Here is a 23339-nt window from a genome sequence, read left to right as displayed (position 1 = left end):
CAGCAGAGGAAGAGTTGTCATGGGAAGCTTAAGAACACCCCCACTGCACCAATCAGGTCTTTTGCAAGTACTGAAAAACCGGAATTGTGGAGGAACGGAGCGGGGATTGGTAAGTATGATTGTAACCTGCACTACAAGCCTGTACAAAAGGTCAGTGATACAAGGGGTTTCCTGTAAGAACATCACCACAGAAAACACACAATACCATTCCCGCTTTTCTTGTATCCCCCTCTAGTGTCTAAGATCAATTCAGAAAGTTATATACAAGGATAGGGTGGAAAAATTGTGGTCACTGTTGTGCAAAGTCCTGCTGTGACTGAGGAGAGGGAAAAGTTCTGCTGCTGTTTTGTTGCTAATACTGGGGGAGTAGGGGGTTGGAAGCAGTTGTTTTATGACTGCCTGCTTAGCAAGGGGTTGGTTAGAATATAGTTACTATTGGAAGAGGAGTGCCTGATATGACTACTGAGCGGTGGTAATGTTTCATGAGCCAAACAGTCTACTAGCGACTACATTTGGCCCTTTTCCAAACATGCTTTTATTTTGCTGGACTCAAAAGTTCTAACTGGTGAATAGCTTAGTAATGGGATTTAAAGCATGACTGTCATTAAAAACAACTTCTGACATTTCGATCAGACATGTCAAAAGTTGTTGGTTTCACCAGGTCTCCCTACTGAAGCCCGCTGCGATTGTGAGTTATTAGCCTAGGAAGCATTACACTCAGATTCCTGACTGCTCAAGAGATCAGTCCATTTTTCTGCATAGAAGTCTATGCAGAGAAATGTACGAATCTCTTGGTAAGCCGAGAATAGGTGCGCAATGCAGTCCGTGCCCACAGCTAATAACTTTTGACATGTCTAATCATGTCTTTAATGAAAGAAACTCTTTAAAGGGGATGTCTGTAGGGAACAAAAATAAACCAGCAACACTTACCTTTCCCAATTCCCCTCTGATCACTGCTCCTTACTGGTACCTGTGATTGGCTCAGTAGGCAGTCCCTACAGCAGAAGGAAGTCACAGAAACCAGGAAAAAAAAAAAAAAGTGACCAGCAGAGGACCAGCTCTGCAGCTGGAGGGGACAGGGAGAGGAGAGTATAGCTTGTTTATTATTTTCAACCCCCCCACCCTTGTAGAATATTGTTTGTACCCCAACACTTCCTTTAAAGTGTACCCGTCAGATCCAACAACTTTTTTTTATATATCACTCAGTACCTAATCCTGACCATATACATCTAATTTTTATTACACTTTTAAATTAGCTCACTAGTCTGAAATCCTCTCAAAGGGAGGGGGCGTGGCCTCACTGTGCAGGTCTCCGCCCCCTCCCTCAGTATGCTGTCTGCTCACATCTCCCCTAGCATTAGTAAAACTACAACTCCCAGCTTGTCCTCACTGACAGTAGCGGGACACAAGCTGACAGTGGGAGGATTTTTCCTCCAGCTGTGAGCCCTGCACTCACAGCTGTCAATCAAGGATGTGTGTCCATGACACCTGGACACAGCAGGACAAGTATGTGTCCAAGCAGACAGGGGGGGGGGGGGGGGGGCAGTTGTTTGACTCGGCCGGTGATAGGCTGAAGCTCCGTGTGACGTGCCGGGCTAACAGGAAGTAAGAAGAATACAGCCCGGGAACCGAACACCTGTACCGGAGTGTACCGGAGCTCCGGGGGCTCGTTGGCAGGTAAGAGAAAGTTTGTTTTCTTTTATTTTGCAGCCCGGACGGGATAAAATTAGAAAAGTGCATGCTGGACTACTCCTTTAAGCATTAATAACTCTGGGATGCTTTTACCGATTATTCTGATTCAGAGATTGTTTTTTCCTGACATTCTACTTTATGTTGGTGGTAAATTTTCATCGTTACTTGCATCCTTTCTTGGTGAAAAATCCCCAAATTTCATGAAAAGTTTGATAATTGTGCATTTTTCTAACTTTGAAACTCTGCTTGTAAGGAAAATGGATATTCCAAATAAATTATATATTGATTCACATATACATTATGTGATTATTTATATTTGCATCATAAAGTTGACATGTTTTTACTTTTCGAAGACATCAGAGGGCAATTTTCCAATTTTTCACAACATTTTCAAAATCAGAATTTTTCAGGGACCAGCTCAGTTTTGAAGTGGATTTGAGGGGGGTCTTCATATTAGAAATACCCCATAAATTACCCCATTATAAAAACTGCACCCACCAAAGTATTCAAAATGACATTCAGAAAGTGTGTTAACCCTTTAGGTGTTTCATAGGAATAGAAGTAAATTGAAGGAGAAAATTCAAAATCTTCATTTTTTACACTCATTTTCTTGTAGACCCAGTTTTAGAAATTTTACAAGGGGTAAAAGGAGTAAAAGCCACCCAAAATTTTGTACCCAATTTCTCTCAAGTAAGGAAATACCTCATAAGTGGATGTCAAGTGCTCTGTGGGTGCACTACAAGGCTCAGAAGGGAAGGAGGGACAATGGGATTTTGGAGAGTAAGTTTTTCTGAAATTGTTTTTGGGGGGCATGTCACATTAACCTCTTAAGGACGCAGGGCGTATCCATACGCCCGTGGGAATTCCGGTCCCCACCGCTAGCCGGTTGGGGACCGGAGCCGGATGCCTGCTGAAATTGTTCAGCAGGCATCCCTGCATATCGCCCAGGGGGGGTCATTATGCCCCCCCCATGTCAGCGATCGCCGCAGATCGCTGGACAATTCAGTCCAGCGATCTGCGGCGATTCCGGGTCAATCGGGTCTCCAGTGACCTGGTGACCCGGAATTACTGGCTGTTCGGGACCGTCTCTGGCGGCCCCGAACAGCCAGAGCCTGCAGGGGTGAGGTGGCACTGGTGCCACCTCACGATCGCCCTGATTCGTCGGCCGGATTACCGGCCGACCAATCAGGGCGCCTGCTGCGGGTGTCACTCCCGCACCCGCTCCGCCCCTCTTCCGGAGGGCGTGAGCGGGTGCGGGAAGACGACCCCGGGTGCTGGGGACCCCGATCACCGGCGTCAATGTTGGGATCGGGGCCCCAGGAGCGACGGCGGCGGCGAGGGACAGCCTGCGATGCAGCAGCAGCAGGAGGTGAGTTACAGCCTCCTGCTGTTGCTTAGCAACAGCTCCCAGCATGCAAAAAGGGCATGCTGGGAGCTGTAGTTATGCAACAGCAGGAGGCAGACCACCACAACTCCCAGCATTCCCTTATGGGCATGCTGGGACTTATGGTTTTGCAACAGCAGGAGGCACATTTTTTCTATGGAAAAGTGTACCTTCAGCTGTTGTATAACTACAACTCCCTGCTTGCACAAACAGCTAAAGTGCATGCTGGGAGTTGTAGTGGTGCATCTGCTGGTTGCATAACTACAACTCCCAGCATGCCCGTTGGCTGTCGGTGACTGCTGATAGTTGTAGTTTTGCAACAGCTGAAGGCACACTGGTTGTGAAACACTGAGTAAGGTCACAAATTCCGTGATACATAACCAGTGTGCCTACAGCTGTTGCAAAACTAAAACTCTCAGCATGTACAGTCTGTCAGCGCATGCTGGGAGTTGTAGTTTTGCAACAGCTGGATGTCCCCCCCAATGTGAATGTACAGGGTACACTCACATGGGCGGAGGCTTACAGTAAGTATCGGGCTGCAAGTTTGAGCTGCAGCAAATTTTCTGCAACAGCTCAAACTGCCAGCGAGAAACTACTGTGAACCCCCGCCCGTGCGACTGTACCCTAAAAACACTACACTACACTACCACAAAAAATAAAATAAAAAGTAAAAAAACACTACATATACACATACCCCTACACAGCCCCCCTCCCCTCCCCAATAAAAATGAAAAACGTCTGGTACGCCACGGTTTCCAAAACGGAGCCTACAGCTGTTGCAAAACAACAACTCCCAGTATTGTCGGACAGCCGTTGACTGTCCAGGCATGCTGGGAGTTTTGCAACAGCTGGAGGCACCCCGTTTGGGAATCACTGGCGTAGAATACCCCTATGTCCACCCCTATGCAATCCCTAATTTAGGCCTCAAATGCGCATGGCGCTCTCACTTTGGAGCCCTGTCGTATTTCAAGGCAACAGTTAAGGGTCACATATGGGGTATCGCCGTACTCGGGAGAAATTGGGCTTCAAATTTTACCCTTTTTAAAAATGTAAAGTTTTTGGGAAAAGAAGCATTTTAGGTAAAAAATTTTATTTATTTTTTTTACATATGCAATAGTCGTGAGGTATTAAGGTTCACTTAACCCCTTGTTACATTCCCCGAGGGCTCTAGTTTCCAAAATGGTATGCCATGTGGGCTTTTTTGTGGTCCTGGCACCATAGGGGCTTCCTAAATGCGGCATGCCCCCAGAGCAAAATTTCCTTCAAAAAAGCCAAATGTGACTCCTTCTCTTCTGAGACCTGTAGTGTGCCAGCAGAGCACTTTTCACCCCCATATGGGGTGTTTTCTGAATCGGGAGAAATTGGGCTTCAAATTTTGGGGGGTATTTTCTGCTATTACCCTTTTTAAAAATGTAAAACTTTAGGGAAACCAAGCATTTTAGGTAAAAAAATATATATATTTTTTTACATATGCAAAAGTCGTGAATCACCTGTGGGGTATTAAGGTTCACATTACCCCTTGTTACGTTCCCCGAGGGGTCTAGTTTCCAAAATGGTATGCCATGTGGGGGGGTTTTGCTGTTCTGGCACCATAGGGGCTTCCTAAAGGTGACATGCCCCCCAAAAACCATTTGACGCTCCTTCCCTTCTGAGCCCTCTACTGCGCCCGCCGAACACTTTACATAGACATATGAGGTATGTGCTTACTCGAGAGAAATTGGGTTTCAAATACAAGTAAAATTTTTCTCCTTTTTACCCCTTGCAAAAATTCAAAAATTGGGTCTACAAGAACATGCGAGTGTAAAAAATGAAGATTGTGAATTTTCTCCTTCACTTTGCTGCTATTCCTGTGAAACCCGTAAAGGGTTAAAACGCTGACTGAATGTCATTTTGAATACTTTGGGGGGTGCAGTTTTTATAATGGGGTCATTTATGGGGTATTTCTAATATGAAGACCCTTCAAATCCACTTCAAACCTGAACTGGTCCCTGAAAAAAAGCGAGTTTCAAAATTTTGTGAAAAATTGGAAAATTGCTGCGGAACTTTGAAGCCCTCTGGTGTCTTCCAAAACTAAAAACTCATCAATTTTATGATGCAAATATAAAGTAGACATATTGTATATGTGAATAAAAAAAAATTATTTGGAATATACATTTTCCTTACAAGCAGAGAGCTTCAAAGTTAGAAAAATGCAAAGTTTTCTAATTTTTCATCAAATTTTGGGATTTTTCACCAAGAAAGGATGCAAGTTACCAAAATATTTTACCACTACGTTAAAGTAGAATATGTCACGAAAAAACAAACTGAATCAGAATGATAACTAAAAGCATTCCAGAGTTATTAATGTTTAAAGTGACAGTGGTCAGATTTGCAAAAAATGGCCGAGTCCTTAAGGTGAAAAAGGGCTCAGTCCTTAAGGGGTTAAGGAAGACCCTTTGGTGCCAGAACAGCAAACAAACAACAACATGGCATACTACTTTGGATACTACACCCCTCAAGGAACGTAACAAGGGGTCCAGTGAGCCTTAACACTTCACAGGTTTTTGACGACTTTTCGCTAAAGTCGGATGAGTAAATTAATTAATTTTTTTTTTCACTAAAATGCTGGTTTTCCCCCAAATTTTACATTTTTGTAAGGGGTTATAGGAGAAAATGCCACCCAAAATTTGTAACCCCATCTCTTCTGAGTATGGAAATACCCCATATGTGGAAGTCAAGTGCACTGCGGGCGCACTACAATGCTCAGAAGAGAAGAAGTCACATTTGGCTTTTGGAAAGCAAAATTGTGCTTAAATGGTTTTTGGGGGGCATGTCGCATTTAGGAAGCTCCTATGGTGCCAGAACAGCAAACAAGCAAACCAAAAAAAAAAATAATTGCATACTATTTTGGAAACTACACCCCTCAAGGAATGTAACAAGGGGTACAATGAGCCTTAACACCCCACAGGTGTTTGACAAATTTCCGCTAAAGTTGAACAGGAAAATGAAAAATTTGATTTTTTACACTAAAATGCTGATGTTACCCCGAATTTATCATTTTCACAAGGGGTAATTGGAGAAAAAGCCTCCCAAAATGTGTAACCCCATTTCTTCTGAGCATGGAAATACCCCATATGTGGATGTAAAGTGCTCTGCAGGCAAACTACAATGCTCAGAAGAGAAGGAGCGCCACTGAGCGTTTGGTGAGAGAAGTTGGAATAGAAGTTGGGGGCCATGTGCGTTTACAAAGCCCCCCGTTGTGCCAGAACAATGGACCCCTCCACATGTGACCCCATTTTGGAAACTACACCCCTTACAGAATTTAATAAGGGGTGCAGTGAACATTTACACCCCACTGGAGTTTGACAGATCTTTTGAACAGTGGGCTGTGCAAATGAAAAATTTTATTTTTCATTTTCACAGACCACTGTTCCAAAAATCTGTCAGACACATGTGGGGTTTAAATGCTCACTGTACCCCTTATAACATTACGTGAAGGGTGTAGTTTCCAAAATGAGTGCCCCTAAGCCAAAAATTGAGTGCCCCTAAGCCTCTTGACAAAGCCGCGTCTTGCGGCGAAACATGTCGAGGGGGGCATAGGATAGGTTTTTTAATATACAGTGTAGACTCCTCCACTAACCGTGTGTACACTGCAGGTACACACAGGTAGATAATAGGTGATGCCTGGCTGGCACAGATAATTAATAATACAGGAGGAGAGATACACTGCAAATTTTAACTCCTTTTTTGTTGGTGTTTTGAAATTAATAAAGATTATACCTTTCAACAAATATATGGGAAATATAGGGAATTAGTGGATCACTTCGGTGATCTTTTGGTGAATTGGTTTAAATAACCCTCCATATATTGGTCCGCAGTTGGATCATATAGTTTCCAAAATGGGGTCACATGTGGGGGGTCCACTGTTCTGGCACTATGGGGACTTTGTAAACACATATGGCCTGCAATTCCAGACAAATTTTCTCTTCAAAATCCCAATGGCGCTCCTTCTCTTCTGAGCACTGTAGTGCGCCAGCAGAGCAATTTACATCCACATATGGGGTATGTTCTTACTTAGAAGAAATGGGGTTACAAATTTTGGGGGGCTTTTTTCCTATTCTCCCTTGATGAAAATGAAATATGTAGGGTAACACCAGCATTTTAGTGAAAAAAATTTTCAATTAATTTTCACATCCAACTTTAGCGAAAATTTGTCAAACACCTGTAGGGTGTTAAAGGGGTACTCCGGTGAAAACTTTTTTTCTTTTAAATCAACTGGTGGCAGAAAGTTAAACATATTTGTCAATTACTTCTATTAAAAAATCTTAATCCTTCCAGTACTTATTAGCTGCTGAATGCTACAGAGGAAATTCCTTTCTTTTTGGAACACTGATGACATCACGAGCACAGTGCTCTCTGCTGACATCTCTGTCCATTTTAGCAACCATGCATAGCAAATGTGTGCTAAGGGCAGCATGGTGGCTCAGGGGTTAGCACTGCTGCCTTGCAGTGCTGGGGACTTGGGTTCAAATCCCACTAAGGACAACAATAAATAAAGCGTTATTATTATAATAACGTCAGCAGAGAGAACTGTGCTCGTGATGTCATCAGAGAGCATTCCAAAAAGAAAACAATTTCCTCTGCAGCTAATAAGTACAGGAAGGATTAAGATTTTTTAATAGAAGTAATTTACAAATATGTTTAACTTTCTGCCACCAGTTGATTTAAAAGAAAAAAGGTTTTCACCGGAGTACCCCTTTAAGGCTCACTATACGCCTTGTTACGTTCCGTGAGGGGTGTAGTTTCCAAAATGGGGTCACATCTGGGTATTTATTGTTTTGCGTTTATGTCAGAACCGCTGTAAAAATCAGCCACCCCTGTGAAAATCAACAATTTAGACCTCAAATGTACATGGTGCGCTCTCACTTCTGAGCCTTGTTGTGCGTCCGCAGAACATTTTACGCCCACATATGGGGTATTTCCGTACTGAGGAGAAATTGTGTTACAAACTTTGGGGGTCTTTATTTTTTTCCTTTTACCGCTTGTGAAAATTAAAAGTATGGGGGCAACACCAGCATGTTAGTGTAAAAATTAGGGATCGACCAATATAGTTTTTTTAGGGCCGATAATTTATACCGATATTCCGCTATAAGTTATCGGCTATTTATTCCCCCCGCGACACCGCTGCAGATCATTGATTTAAAGCGGGCGCTTTAAATCAATGCACTGCAGTGGCTTTTGCGGTGCCATAGGCCGCCACCCGCTTCTCTCCCCCTGCCTGTCCGGGGGTCCTCCCGAGTCCTATCACCGCCACGACAGGGCTCCAAAGCGAGAGAGCGCCATGCGCATTTGAGGCCTAAATTGGGGATTTGAATCCGCCACAAAAATACCCCACGGCAGTGTTTCCCAAACAGGGTGTCTCCAGCTGTTGCAAAACTCCCAGCATGCCTGGACAGTCAGTGGCTGTCCGGCAATACTGGGAGTTGTTTTTCAACAGCTGGAGGCTCTGTTTTGGAAACAGTGCCGTACAAGAGTTTTTTTTTTTTTTATTGAGGTGGGGGGGGGGGGGACTGTGTAGGGGTATGTGTATATGTAGTCTTTTACTTTTTATTTTGTGTAAGTGTAGTGTAGTGTTTTTAGGATACATTCACACGGTTGGGTTTACAGCGAGTTTGAGCTGCGGCTGAAAATTTGCCGCATCTCAAACTTGCAGCCGAAAACTCGCTGTAAACCCACCCGTGTGAACGTAACCTGTACATTCACATGGGGGGGGGGGGCAAACCTCCAGCTGTTGCATAACTACAACCCCCAGCATGCACAGACTACCAAAGGGCATGCTGGGAGTTGTAGTTGGAACTCCAGCTGTTGCAAAACTACAACAAACTACAACTCCCAGCATGCCCTTTGGTAGGAGGTGAACAGGACTCACCTTCTGCTGTATCCTGCCACCGGGACCGATCCTGCTGCTCCTGTTACCGCCACTGATCCTGAGGTGACCCCTGCCGGACCAGGGCAAGGTAGGAGACCCCCGTCGGTGCCGATCTCCGCTCCGATCGCCGTCCTGATGACCGCCCAGCAGGTCCGTGAGTGGTCGGTCTTTCCGACCGATCAATCACGTGATTGTGAAGCAGCACCCATGCCACCTCATTCCTGCTGGGTATGGCTGTCCGAGACAGCCCCATTCACCCTAATTTTTCGGGTCACAAGAGACCCGATTGATCCGGAATCGCAGGTCTGAATTGACCGGCGATTTGCCGCGATCGACGACATTGGGGGGACCCCCCTGGGCGATATGCCGGGATGGCTGCTGATAGATATCAGCAGTCATTCCGTTCTGATCACCGCGTTCAGAGACGCGGTGATCAAGGAAAGCTGCGGCGTAAATGTACGGCGCTGTGCACTACGTACTTCTTAGCAGCGCCGTACATTTACGGCGCATGTCCTTAAGGGGTTAAAGCATTTTTTGGGGGCCTAGGGCTCTTTTCACACAACTTTTTAGTGCGTTTGGCGGGGGGTATATGTCAAGGTACTCCCGTATAGCTATGTCACATTAAAGTGGTGTAGAAAGAGCTTTAATATTTAATGGACAATCTTCAGCGTATACTGATTATGAAGCGTTACTTGCTGTCAAGTAGGTCACAACAATATAAACAAGGCCTGAATGGTGGAGTGCTGACACCCGGCAGCAGCGTTATTATTGTTGACTAATCATTTTCATCATAGGTAGTCAACAACACTTTTTCAGTGACTAAAACTAAATAAAAACTAAGTTATGATGACTAAAACAATAACTAAAATGTATCAACATTTAGTCAACTGACTAAAATTAGTCAGCCTTTTGGCCCTGGTCTTTCAGCTGTTGGTGCATGACAAGTCACACTCTCAGCTAATCGCTGGCCAATGCGATATCCCACCCCGGTTGGAGATAGGCTGAGTGGCAGTGTGTTATAATGGGTCCAGGGCACCAGGGAAAAGGCTGGGCCCATTACAAGACACTTTTGCTCAGCATATCATAGTTTAGGAAGGACATCACTGTGGCCTGGCGATTAGTTGAGCGCAATGTGACATGTCTTGTACCAAAGGCCCGAAGAAGACCATGGCTGGAGGATGGGAGAGCGATTCCAGCTGCACAAGGAGAGCGGCAGATGGTAAGTCAAAGTTTACAGTGGGGGAAAAAAAAAAGTATTTAGTCAGCCACCAATTGTAGAAGTTCTCCCACTCAAAAAGTTTATAGAGGCCTGTAATTTTCATCATAGGTATACCTCAACTGTTGGAGAAACTGCTCATTAAAACATCTTCCTATATCTCTGGGTAATGCCCTACGAGCGCGGTCTGGGATTTTTTTTTAAATTGTTTTCCTTATAGCAGTGTAAAATTCTGAAACTAAAAAGCCAGTCACAATAATATAATATAGTAATAATACTAGCAGAGTTGCTAGTATTACATTGCCCGGTCTTCCTACCTAAATCTTGTGGAAAAGGAAAGGCTACAATGATGTTCTTTTCTTCATACCCCATCCTTATTTCCTGACCTTTATATCCTGTGGTCATATCCAGTATTCATATTCAGTCCTGATATCCCGACCTCACAGCTAAACCTTATACCTTGACCTCACACCCTGTAATCATATCACATTCTCATATGCTGTCCTCATATCTTGACCTCACATTCGGTCATCACATGCCGTTCTCATACAGTGGGGCAAAAAATTTGTTAGCCACCAATTGTGCAAGTTTTCCCACTTAAAAAGATGAGAGAGGCCTGTAATTTTCATCATAGGTATACCTCAACTATGAGAGACATAATGAGAAAAAAAATCCATAAAATCACATTGTCTGATTTTTAAAAAAATTGATTTGCAAATTATGGTGGAAAATAAGCATTTGGTCACCTACAAACTAGAAAGATTTCTGTCTCTCACAGACTTGTAACTTCTTTAAGAGTCCCCTCTGTCCTCCACTTGTTACCTGTATTAATGGCACCTGTTTAAACTTGTTATCAGTATAAAAGACACCTGTCCACAACCTCAAACAGTCACACTCCAAACTCCACTATGGCCAAGACCAAAGAGCTGTCAAAGGACACCAGAATCAAAATTGTAGACCTGCAAGTGGTGTCTAAATGATCACAAGTACGGTGAACCACACGGGGGGGACCTGCAGAGAGCTGGGACAAAAGTAACAAAGGCTACCATCAGTAACACACTACGCCGCCAGGGACTCAAATTATGCAGTGCCAGACGTGCCAGTACATGTCCGGGCTCGTCTGAAGTTTGCTAGACAGCATTTGGATGATCCAGAAGAGGATTGGGAGAATTTCATATGGTCAGATGAAACCAAAGTAGACCGTTTTGGTAAAAACTCAACTCGTCGTGTTTGGAAGAGAAAGAATGCTGAGTTGCATCCAAAGAATACCATACCTACTATGAAGCATGGGGGTTGAAACATGCTTTGGGGCTAGTTTTCAGCAAAGGGAACAGGACGACTGATCCGTGTAAATGAAAGAATGAATGGGGCCATGTTTCATGAGATTTTGAGTGAAAACATCCTTCCATCAGCGAGGGAATGGAAGATGAAATATGGCTGTGTCTTTTAGCATGACTGGGCAACAAAGGAGTGGCTTTGTAAGAAGAATTTCAAGGTCCAGGAGTGGCCTAGCCAGTCTCCAGATTTCAACCCCATAGAAAACCTTTAGAGGAAGATGAAAGTCTGTGTTGCCCAGCGACAGCCCCAAAACATCACTACTCTAGTGGAGATCGGCATGGAAGAATGGGCCAAAATATCAGCAACAGTGTGAAAACCTTGTGAAGACTTCCAGAAAACGTTTGACCTCTGTCATTTGCAACAAAGGGTGTATAACAAAGTATTGAGATTAACTTTTGTTATTGACCAAATACTTATTTTCCAATTTGAAATTTTTTTTTTTTTTTTTTTTAAATCAAACAATGGGATTTTATGGATTTTTTTCCTCATTATGTCTCTCATAGTTGAGGTATATCTATGATGAAAATTACAGGCCTCATCTTTTTAAGCGAGAGTACTTGCACAATTGGTGGCTGACTAAATACTTTTTTCCCCCCACTGTATGATTTTTATTCCGGCAGCCCGAACATATAGGAGAAATAAACATTTTCACTGGCGTTCGTATTTCATAGCTAGATTTTGTTGGTTGGCTAAAATGACAAACTAAATGTCATTTTAGAAAAGCCTTTGACTAAAACTAAATAAAAATTTGCTGTCAAAATGAACACTGCCTGGCATTCTGTATACTGTGTAGTAGCCATGCTATGTTCAGCACCTTAGCTCCCATTCACATCAATGGAGTATCACAAAACTCAGGAGATACAGTATTTGCCTCTAGTGTTATTGTACTATATAGACATATGTAAACAACCTTCTAAACTTCACAGAACAGACCATATTGTGACAATTCATACCAGTCTATAATAAACAAGAGTCCGAGAGTAGGGAACACTGGGAGATGTAGTTCCACCACAGATGAGGAACCCCATCAGTGCCCAATCGCGTAGCTGCTTCTAGCCTAAAAGCTGGGACCTGATTGGTTACTCTGCTTCCATTTTAATAAACCCTTACTTCGTATCTAGTAATAGGACACACATACTGGTGTAGTAATATTATACGGAGACATTCCATCTATTTACCAATACAGTGCGAGCAGGAAACAGTTATTTACATGTCTACACAATGCTTACGGCCTGCAGGCTACACTCACCCTGTTTCAAGTCCCCTCAACCACAGCAGGTGGAGGCCCTCTTTCTCCTCCCGTCATCGGTCAGCTGTCCACCGTTCACCCTCCCAAGTCTTCAGACCCGCATACAGCAACTTCGCCCCCCCCCCCCCTCCCGGCAAAACCGGCCTCCCCCCCTTCGCAACCCCACACTCGGGCATCCAATCAGAGAGCACGTAATGACGTTGTCAAAGCGACGTACCTTAGTCGCGCCCACTGTGTACAGTTTCTTTGGCGGGAAGGCTTGTCTCAGTCACAGAGGCAGCGATTACTGTGTGCTGAGCACGCCTCCGTACTGTAAGCGAGCTGTCAGCTGACTGTTCATACCTGGCAGCTCAATATTCACTGTAATACAGGAGAGCACGTGGAAATAGGTTTTGCAATCTGTGGCAGCACAATTATGTTCACATTCAGAAACCTTGCATGTGATGTTACCTCAGGGTGAGCTCACATACCCAAGCTGCGTTTTAATGTCTTTGTGGAGGCAAACCCTGCCCCGATAATACTCACTGCTTCATAGGGATCAATGATGTACCAACACTACAGCTGTGTGAACAAGGCCTAAAAGCGCAGAATAAGGATGCTTTTATGGCCTGTAGGAAGAAGCCCCCTATAAATGTGTTTAGTGGTTTTCTGACTATTCATGACTCCTGAGGTCAGAAGTCTCCCGAAAGAAAACAACATATATTGAGGGACATTTATGGTTGTTTGCTTTGGTAAGCGAGTTCTTTAGTCATTTTTTTTTTGCTTTAGTTTTGCTTATGTGAGACATTTATAATACCAACACAGGGGGTTGATAATTATGGCTCACATAAGTAAAAACCAATAAATAACCAATTTGTAACCCTACCTCGAGTTGCAGCTGTGAATAAAATGTGCAATATATATATATATATATATATATATATGTATGTTTGTAAAAACAAAAATTTTTACCACTTTTTTTTCCCCTAAATGTACTAACCCATTTTTGGTTTGTTTTTTTCTTCTCATTTCAGATCCGTGTATGCAGAGGACTACTTTGGATTCAGTGGACTACAATGACCAGCTTTGGTTTAATATTAAAGGGGTACTCCGGCCCTAATACATCTTATCCCCTATCCAAAGGATAGGGGATAAGATGTTTGATCGTGGGGATCCCACACCTGGGGACCCCTGCAATCGGTCATTCAGCACCCACCTTTGCGAGCTCTCTGCAGCGCTGGCTCCGAGTGTGCAGCGTGACGACCACGGGGCCGAAGTATCGTGATGTCACGACTCCACCCTGTGTGACGTCATGCCCCGCCCCCTCAATGCAAGTATATGGGAGGGTGCGTGATGGCCTGAGAATAAAAACAGGGGGAACCACACAAATTTTTCATAAATACTTAAATAATAATTTTAAAAAAACGCATAGGGTTTCCCCTATTTTTATTCTCAGCCAGATACCAACCAAGCAGCAACAGCCTGGGCAAAGACCATTGTTACTGGCCTTCTTCAGCCTTAATAACACCAGTCTGTTACCGCCTAGGCCCAGGAGCCCCATTTTTGACGCTCCAGGCCTGTTGGTACCGGCACCCCTGTGGCGATGGTACCAGGGTATTAATTGGGGGGTTAGCGCTAGCTATTTTGGGGCTAACGCTAAGCCCCGGCTTAGAAATGGAATCCTCCTAAAGGAGGGCTACTAAGCCTGTAAAGAAAAAAAAACATGTTTAAAAAGCTTTTATTCCAAAAAATCCCCCCCCCCCCACAAGCCCTTGTTAACCATTTTATTAACATTAAACAAAAAATAAAAAAACACTGGTCATCGACATATTCCACCGAATCCTAAGTAGTCCACAGGATACACTGATCTGAAATGAGATGGAAAAAAAAAAAAACACAAAAAAATATTGTCACCCGCCTGCACATCTTCCGCCTGTGAAGCACGACTTCAACTCCCAGCATGTCCTCACTGTAAGGGCATGTTGGGAGTTGTAGTACTGCAATAGCTAGCGGTGGTAGATGCAGGCAGGTGGCCAGGGAGCGGAGCTGCTCAAAAAGTCGCTCTAAAGTCTGCTTGCTTTTTGTGCGACTTTCTAAAAAACGCTGTGAAAGGCAAGTTTGTAAACCAGGTCTGACCTGGCTTAGACTTGCGACTTTTTAAGGGGGTTTGCAACTTTTTTTTTTTTTTTTTTTTTTTTTTTTTTTCTTCTTCTTCCTACGTGCGACTTTTGCACTTGATAAGTTCCTGACCACTGCAAAGTGAAAGCTGAATATAACTTAGGTAGGGCTGATTGGTACTTTATGCTTACCCACAAAAATCGCACAGAAGATTGCTTAGGCGCACATGCAACTTTTGTTAAAAAAAACAAAAAAACTCTAAATCCTTTCTTAAATCTCCCTCATAGAAACTCATGGCGTACCACTTACGCAATGGCCAAGTCTCTCTAACCTCTCAGTTTACAGTCACTTCCACAGCAAATAGCCCTCAATGGCCTACAGTTAGGCTTTGTTCACATGCTGTATTTGTAAGTGTATTTTGAAGCGTATAATATTCTCCATATAACTGTATGTATTACTTTTCAAAATGTACCTATTTTATATACCATGACAAAAAAATAAAAAAAATTGAGATAGAAATTAGTGATTTCTGCAAAACCCCGCATGCAGTTATGTCTATGGCAGGCATGTAAATGATTACAGGTGTGGTCTGATTAGACACTGGGTATTTCCACCAGATAGCTTAAAGTGCTTCCCCTGCTGTCCTAAAATAAGGCTCTTAACTCCTTAAGGATCAAGCCCATTTTCACCTTATTTTTGCGTTTTCATTTTTTCCTCCTTGCCTTCTAAAATCCATAACTCTTTTATATTTCCATCTACAGACCCATATAAAGGCTTGTTTTTTGCGTGACCAATTGTACTTTGTAATGAAACCTCATTTTACCATAAACTGTACGGCGAACCCAAAAAAATATTTTTTTAGGGAGGAAATTTAAATGAAAACCACAATTTTGCACATTTTGGAGGGTTTCATTTTCACACTGTACAATTTACGGTAAAATTGACAAGTTCTTTATTCTGTGGATCAATACGATTAAAATGATACCCATGGCTAGATACTTTTATATTTTTGTACCGCTTAAAAAAATCAAAAACTTTTTGTACAAAATCAGTAATCTAAAATCGCCCTATTTTGACCACCTTTAACGTTTTCATTTTTCCATATATAGGGCGGTATGAGGGCTCATTTTTTGCTCCGTCATCTGTAGTTTTTTCGATATCACATTTGCATATATAAAACTTTTATATAATTTTGTATTAATTTTTTGGGAATAAAATGTGACAAAAAAGCAGCATTTTTTGCCTTTAAAATTTTTTTTACGTTTACGCCGTTAACTGTACAGGATCATTAACATATTTTGATAGTTCGGACATTTATGCACGCGGCCATACCAAATATGTTTATGAAAAAACATTTTTACGCTTTTTGGGGGGAAAATGGGAAAAACTGACAAGCATTCAGAACAAAAAAATGATTTTTTTTCAACTTTTTATTTTTAAATTTTTTCAACTTTTTTTTTTTACACTTTTTATGTCCCCATAGGGGACTATCTATAGTAATCATTTGATTGCTAATATTGTTTAGTGCTATGCATAGGACATAGCACTGATCAGTATTATTGGCTATCTTCTGTTCTGGTCTGCTCGATCTCAGACCAGAGCAGGAGATGACGGGAGATGGACGGAGGCAGGTGAGGGGACCTCCGTCTGCCATTACAGATGATCGGATCACCGCGGCAGCGTACAGATGTACTGATCACGGCATCTGAGGGTTTAATGGCGGACATCCGCACGATAGCGGATGTCGGCCATTACCGGTGGGTCCCAGGCTGCTGATAGCAGCTGAAACCTGCCGTGTATGACGCGAACACCGCTCCGATGCTCGCAGTCATACACAGGATGTAAATGTACGTCCTGGTGCGCGAAGTACCGCCAAACCAGGACGTACATTTACGTCCATGGTCGTTAAGGGGTTAAAGCCTTCGTTTGGGCAGTGTACCTAGCTCTAGAGATACACAAGCATTGTACTCCGTTATCTCCAATGCTCCCATAAAGAATGGAAGAAGTGTATCCAACTGTACGAAGAGATACATTAAAAGGGTACTCAACTAGAAAACATTGTTTTTAAAAATCAACTGTTGTCATTAAGGCTTCTTTCACACTACAAAATCCTCCGTTTTTAAACATCCGTAGGAAGATCCGTGTGAAAATCAGCTGAATACGGCAGTAACAAAATTCTATACGTCCGTTAGAAAATCCCATTATAGTCTATGGGATTTTCTAATATCCGTATGAATCCGTTATAGTCAGTTATTGATAACGGACGTTAGTTTGTTACGGAAGATAGTTACGGAAGGAATAGTTCATGAACCATTTCAGGAACTATCTTCCGTAACAAACTAACGTCCGTTATCAATAACGGACTATAACGGATTCATACGGATATTAGAAAATCCCATAGACTATAAAGGGATTTTCTAACGGACATATAGAATTTTGTTACTGCCGTTTTCAGCTGATTTTCACACGGATCTTCCTACGGATGTTTGATTTTGTAGTGTGAAAGCAGCCTAAGTTAAACAGATTTGTAAATTACTTCTATTAAAAAATTGTTATCCTTTCAGTACTTATCAGCAGCTGTATGATCCACAGCAAGTTCTTTTCTTTTTGAATATCTTTTCTGTTTTACCACAGTGCTCTCTGCTGACACCTCTCTCCATGTCAGGAACTGTACAGAGCAGGAGAGGTTTGCAATGGGGATTTGCTTCTACCCTGGACAGTTTCTAAAATGGACAGAGGTGTCAGCAGAGAGCATTGTGGTCAGACAAAATGTTTTCCAGTGGAGTGCCCCTTTAAGCACTCACCATACTCTTCTTTGTTGCTGTCATCAGTTTATTGATACCATATTTTCTGGCGTATAAGACGACTGGGAGTATAAGACGACCACCAACTTTTACAGATAATGTCAGAACCTATAGGGTTAAAAGGTTCTGACAGGTTCTTTGTTTATTTTGTTGCCAGGTTACACCTAGCTGTCTAGCTGGTCAGCTGACCGCTTGATGAGAGAACTGCTGGGTTAGGGTGCGTTCACACGCTCTTTGTTTTTGTGGGGTTTCCGCTGTGTATTTGAAAGGGGCGGGCTCTTCTCGGCTGTCCATAGCAGATTGGCCGCGGCGGAATTTATGCTGCGGAAAATCCGCCACAGTCCCTACTGACTTCAATGGGGCTTGCGGCGGATTTTCCGCAGGGTAAATTCCTCCGTGGAAAATCTGCTACGGATAGCCTAGAAGAGCCCGCACCTTTTTTGCGTAAAACCGGCAAAAACAATAAGCATGTGAACGCACCCTTAAATAGGCAACCCGCAGGTGCTCTCATCAAACGGTCAGCTGACCAGCTAGACAGTAAGTTGTAACCCGGCAACAAAATAAATAAAGAACCTGTAAGAACCTTTTAACCCTATAGGTTCTGACAGTTAAAATATAGAGTTTGAGATATACTCGCCGTATAAGACTACCCCTCTACCACGGTGTATGTTAACTTACCAGTGATTGGCTGGTTGTTGTATACAAAGCCTGCTTGGATTGGCCTGCCCTCCCTGTCTCCAAGACTATCAGAGCGGTACATGCGGTACATACACCCATCTGGCCCACCCTTGTATCCTATTAGCGTACCTCCTTCTCTGTCTCTCAGATCTCGCACATGCGCCACCCTTGTATCCCATTATCATACCTCCTTCTCCGCCTCTCTGATCTCGCAAATGCCCATCAGCACTGCCTGTCAGATTTTGCACATTCACACCTGCGCCACCTCAGATCTCGCACATGCGCCGCTTCACTGCAGTCCTCAGGAGCGAGATCTGAGAGGCAGAGAAAGAGATATGGTAATAGGATACATACAAGGGCGGGCCCGGATGGGTGAAAGATGCATGTAGTATTGTGCAGTGGTCGACATGCCCCCTCAATGCAAGTCTATGGGAGGGGGCATGTCGACCACTGCAAGATACTACATGCATGTGACATCACAAGGGGTGTGGCTGTGATGTCACAACCCCCCCCCCCCCAGCCACAAAATGTTCTGAATGCTGGGGCAGTGGAGTACCCCTTTAAGTACACAGCATTGTTCCCCCACACTAGGTAGGCAGCATAGTTCCGCCACACTAGGTAGGCAGCATAGTTCCCCCACACTAGGTAGGCAGCATAGTTCCCCCACATTAGGTTGTCAGCATAGTTCCTCCCCCCCCCCCCACACTAGGTTGTCAGCATAGTTCCCCCACATTAGATTGTCAGCATAGTTCCCCAATATTAGGTTGGCAGTATAGTTCCCCCACATTAGGTTGGCAGTATAGTTCCCCCACATTAGTTTGCCCTATAGTTCCTCCCACATTACGTTGGCAGTATAGTTCCCCCAATATTAGGTTGGCAGTATAGTTTCTCCCACATTACGTTGTCAGCATAGTCGCCCCCCCCCCCCATTTTATGATGGCAGTATAGTTCCCCAGCATTAGGTTGACAGTATAGTTCCCCCACATTAGGTTTTAGTTCCCCCACATTAGGTAGGCAATGGACGCCACAGACATACAGCCTTCAGCCATATACAGTGTATGGCTTGAGGCCGTATGCTTGTGTACTGCCCCACTCCAGTGCTCCTCCGGTCAGGGGTCATAGCAGTAGGTCCCGGGACCTGAGGAACGGTGGTCAGAGCAACAAAGATGATGTGCCGCTGGTAATTTACCATGCGCACGTCCTCCTCCTAGCTGCTCCGCTCTGCTGTGTTTCTATGGGCGCACGCATGGGACGTCAGTGACGTCCCTCCATGCGCTACCTCCCAGCGGCCCCTGCGTTTTTTAACCCCTTAAGGTCTCAGGGTTTTTCCGTTTTTGCACTTTCGTTTTTTCCTCCTTACCTTTTAAAAATCATAACCCTTTCAATTTTCCACCTAAAAATCCATATTATGGCTTATTTTTTGCGTCGCCAATTCTACTTTGCATTGACATTAGTCATTTTACCCAAAAATGCACGGCGAAATGGAAAAAAAAAATCATTGTGCGACAAAATTGAAGAAAAAATGCCATTTTGTAACTTTTGGGGGCTTCCGTTTCTACGCAGTGCATAGTTCGGTAAAAATAACACCTTATCATTATTCTGTAGGTCCATACGGTTAAAATGATACCCTACTTATATAGGTTTGATTTTGTCGCACTTCTGGAAAAAATCATAACTACATGCAGGAAAATTTATACGTTTAAAAATGTCATCTTCTGACCCCTATAACTTTTTTTATTTTTCCACGTACAGGGTGGTATGAGGACGCATTTTTTGCGCCGTGATCTGAAGTTTTTATCGGTATGATTTTTGTTTTGATCGGACTTTTTGATCACTTTTTATTCATTTTTTAATGGTATAAAAAGTGACCAAAAATGCGCTTTTTTTGACTTTGGAATTTTTTTGCGCGTACGCCGTTGACCGTACGGTTTAATTAATGATATATTTTTATAGTTCGGACATTTACGCATGCGGCGATACCACATATGTTTATTTTATTTTTTTTTACACTGTTTTATTTTTTTTATGGGAAGGGGGGTGATTCAAACTTTTATTAGGGAAGGGGTTAAATGACCTTTATTAACACTTTTTTTTAAAAAATTTTTTTTTGCAGTGTTATAGGTCCCAAAGGGACCTATAACACTGCACACACTGATCTTTTACACAGATCACAGGCGTGTATTAACACGCCTGTGATCAGTGTTATCGGCGCTTGACTGCTCCTGCCTGGATCTCAGGCACGGAGCAGTCATTTGCCAATCGGACACCGAGGAGGCAGGTAAGGGCCCTCCCGGTGTCCTGCCAGCTGTTCGGGACACCGCGATTTCACCGCGGCGGTCCCGAACAGCCCGACTGAGCAGCCGGGTCACTTTCACTTTCGCTTTAGAAGCGGCGGTCATCTTTGACCGCCGCTTCTAAAGGGTTAATACCGCACATCGCCGCGATCGGCGATGTGTGGTATTAGCCGCAGGTCCCGGCCGTTGATGAGCGCCGGAACCGACGCGATATGATGCGGGATCGCGGCTCGATCCCGCTTCATATCGCGGGAGCCGACGCAGGACGTAAATATACGTCCTGCGCCGTTAAGGGGTTAAGTTAACGCGGGGCCGCAGAAAGGTAACCGGGACATCCTTGTGTCCTGAAAAGATCTTTTGGGACACAGGGATGTCCCGAATGTGACGGGGGAAATTAATCTCAGCCGGGACGCACAGGGTATGGATAATCCATATCCCAGGCATCCGGCTGACTGCAACACATGCCCTATAAGACGACTCCCGACTTTTAGAACATTTTCCTGGGTAAAAGTCATCTTATATGCCGGAAAATATGGTACTTGCTTCTGGTACACTTCAGCTAGATTGCAGAACAATTGCAGCGAAGGGGAGAGGGACATCAGACTATTTCACGTCGGAACGATGCTAGAACCTAGTTAAAGGAGTACATATGGGTCTGTAGATGGAAAAGAGTTATGGCAAAAATCTAAATTAGCTGTGTCCTCAAGGGGTTAAAATCTTAAATCACCCCCCACAATATCTGTTACTGTTTCCACTCTTGGTAGGCAGTGATATATGTGCTGTAATTGAATATTTTAAACCCCCCTCTCCCGCCATACTTTCACCTATTACTGTCTCCTGTCTTTATTCATAGTACAGAGCCCATACACAGCTCAGACTTACTATGGATCTTAAAAGACCTGCGATGACATCGTCAGGAGTCCTAGCCTATAGGAGTCATCGCAGGTCCTAGCAGGTCAAAGGTAAGTCTGTGTGATGTCTATGTACTCTCTGCAGCCTGGACAGCTTTAGTACTATAATCACACTACTGTATTTTGCCGCGATTTGCTCAAAATTGCAAAAGTTTTACCGCGATTTTGCGCAAATTACAGCAAAATGCAGTAGCGTTAGTATTGTCCTAAAGCTTTTCAGGGGGCCCCCTTTTCGATGGGGGCCCTGGGCAACTGGCCAGCCCTGGATATAATGAAAAATTCTATTTTAGATTACACCAACTCACATCCTAAACATGTTCAAGGAGCCATACCATACAGCCAATACCTCCGCTTGAAGAGAATTAATAATGATATTTCAGTTTATATACAACATGGTAAAAAAAAAAAAAAAACCTGAAAGAAGATTTGTGTTTGCATTCCACAACACCCCTATGAATAATGCCATAAAATCTGCCATATAGAAAAATTGGTTCATGTTGGAATATGATAAAGATATACAAGATACAGCAATATTAAAACCAATCATAACTTTCAAAAGAACAACAACGATAGGTTTTATTAAAAACAGAATTAGACAAAATAAGAGAAAACAAAAAACATGATTAGATAGTACAGCACCACAAAGTAATTATTCTTGTAAAAACTGTACATTCTGAGAGCAAAACTTAGCTACCGTATATACTCGAGTATAAGCCGACCCGAGTATAAGCCGAGACCCCTAATTTCAACCCAAAATCCCTGGAAAAGTTATTGACTTGAGTCTAAGCCTAGGGTGGGAAATACATCATCCCCCCCTGTCATCATTCAAACCCCCGTCATTAACATCCTCATCATCATCACCGCCTGTCATCATCCAGACCCTCATCATCATCACCTGTCATCATCCCACACCCCCCCCTTCATCATCCCCACCCCCTTCATCATCATCCCACACACCCCCCTTCATCATCCCCACCCCCCTTCATCATCCCCTTGTCATCATCCCACACCCCCCCTTCATCATCCCCTTGTCATCATCCCACACCCCCCCCCCCTTCATCATCCCACACACCCCCCTTCATCATCCCACACCCCCCCTTCATCATCCCACACCCCCCCCCCTTCATCATCCTCTTGTCATCATCCGCCCGCAGTGGTCTTCAACCTGCGGACCTCCAGAGGTTTCAAAACTACAACTCCCAGCAAGCCCGGGCAGCCATCGGCTGTCCGGGCTTGCTGGGAGTTGTAGTTTTGAAACCTCCGGAGGTCCGCAGGTTGAAGACCACTGCGGCCTTCGACATCATCCAGCCCCCTCTCGCCCCCCTTTAGTTCCGTACAGTACTCACCTCCGCTCGGCGCTGGTCCGGTCCTGCAGGACTGTCCGGTGAGGAGGTGGTCCGGTGGCATAGTGGTTCCGGGCTGCTATCTTCACTGGGGGCGCCTCTTCTCCGCGCTTCCGGCCCGGAATAGAGGCGTTGCCTTGACAATGACGCAGAAGTACGTTGGCAATGAACGTACCTCTGCGTCGTTGTCAAGGCAACGTGACTATTCTGGGGCCAAGCCCGAAGCGCTTAGAAGAGGCCTCCCCGGTGAAGATAGCAGCCCGGAACCACTATCCCACCGGACCACCTCCTCTCCGGACAGTCCTGCGGCACCGGACCAGCGCCGAGCGGAGGTGAGTACTGTACAGAACTAAAGGGGGTGAGAGGGGGCTGGATGATGTCGAAGGCCGCAGTGGTCTTCAACCTGCGGACCTCCGGAGGTTTCA

At 44.1% G+C, this 23339-nt stretch overlaps 1 protein-coding gene across 3 annotated transcripts in view; it reads right to left on the bottom strand.

Annotated features, from left to right (window-relative positions):
- Positions 1-13102, bottom strand: part of CASP8AP2 (caspase 8 associated protein 2) — a 61573-nt gene extending 48471 nt beyond the window's left edge. For 2 of the 3 annotated variants that reach the window (XM_056566110.1, XM_056566112.1), the window contains exon 1: positions 12788-12949. The gene's annotated coding sequence lies outside the window, so the exon portion shown is untranslated. Of the gene's footprint in view, positions 1-12787; positions 12950-13004 lie in introns of those variants that run through there. The other variant, XM_056566111.1, reaches the window with a different exon arrangement.
- Positions 13103-23339: the final 10237 nt, after the last annotated feature.

The sequence above is a fragment of the Hyla sarda genome, chromosome 3 (assembly GCF_029499605.1).
Source record: "Hyla sarda isolate aHylSar1 chromosome 3, aHylSar1.hap1, whole genome shotgun sequence".
In the NCBI taxonomy this organism is placed as follows: Eukaryota; Metazoa; Chordata; class Amphibia; order Anura; family Hylidae; genus Hyla; species Hyla sarda.
This window is presented reverse-complemented; position numbering and strand designations above follow the sequence as displayed.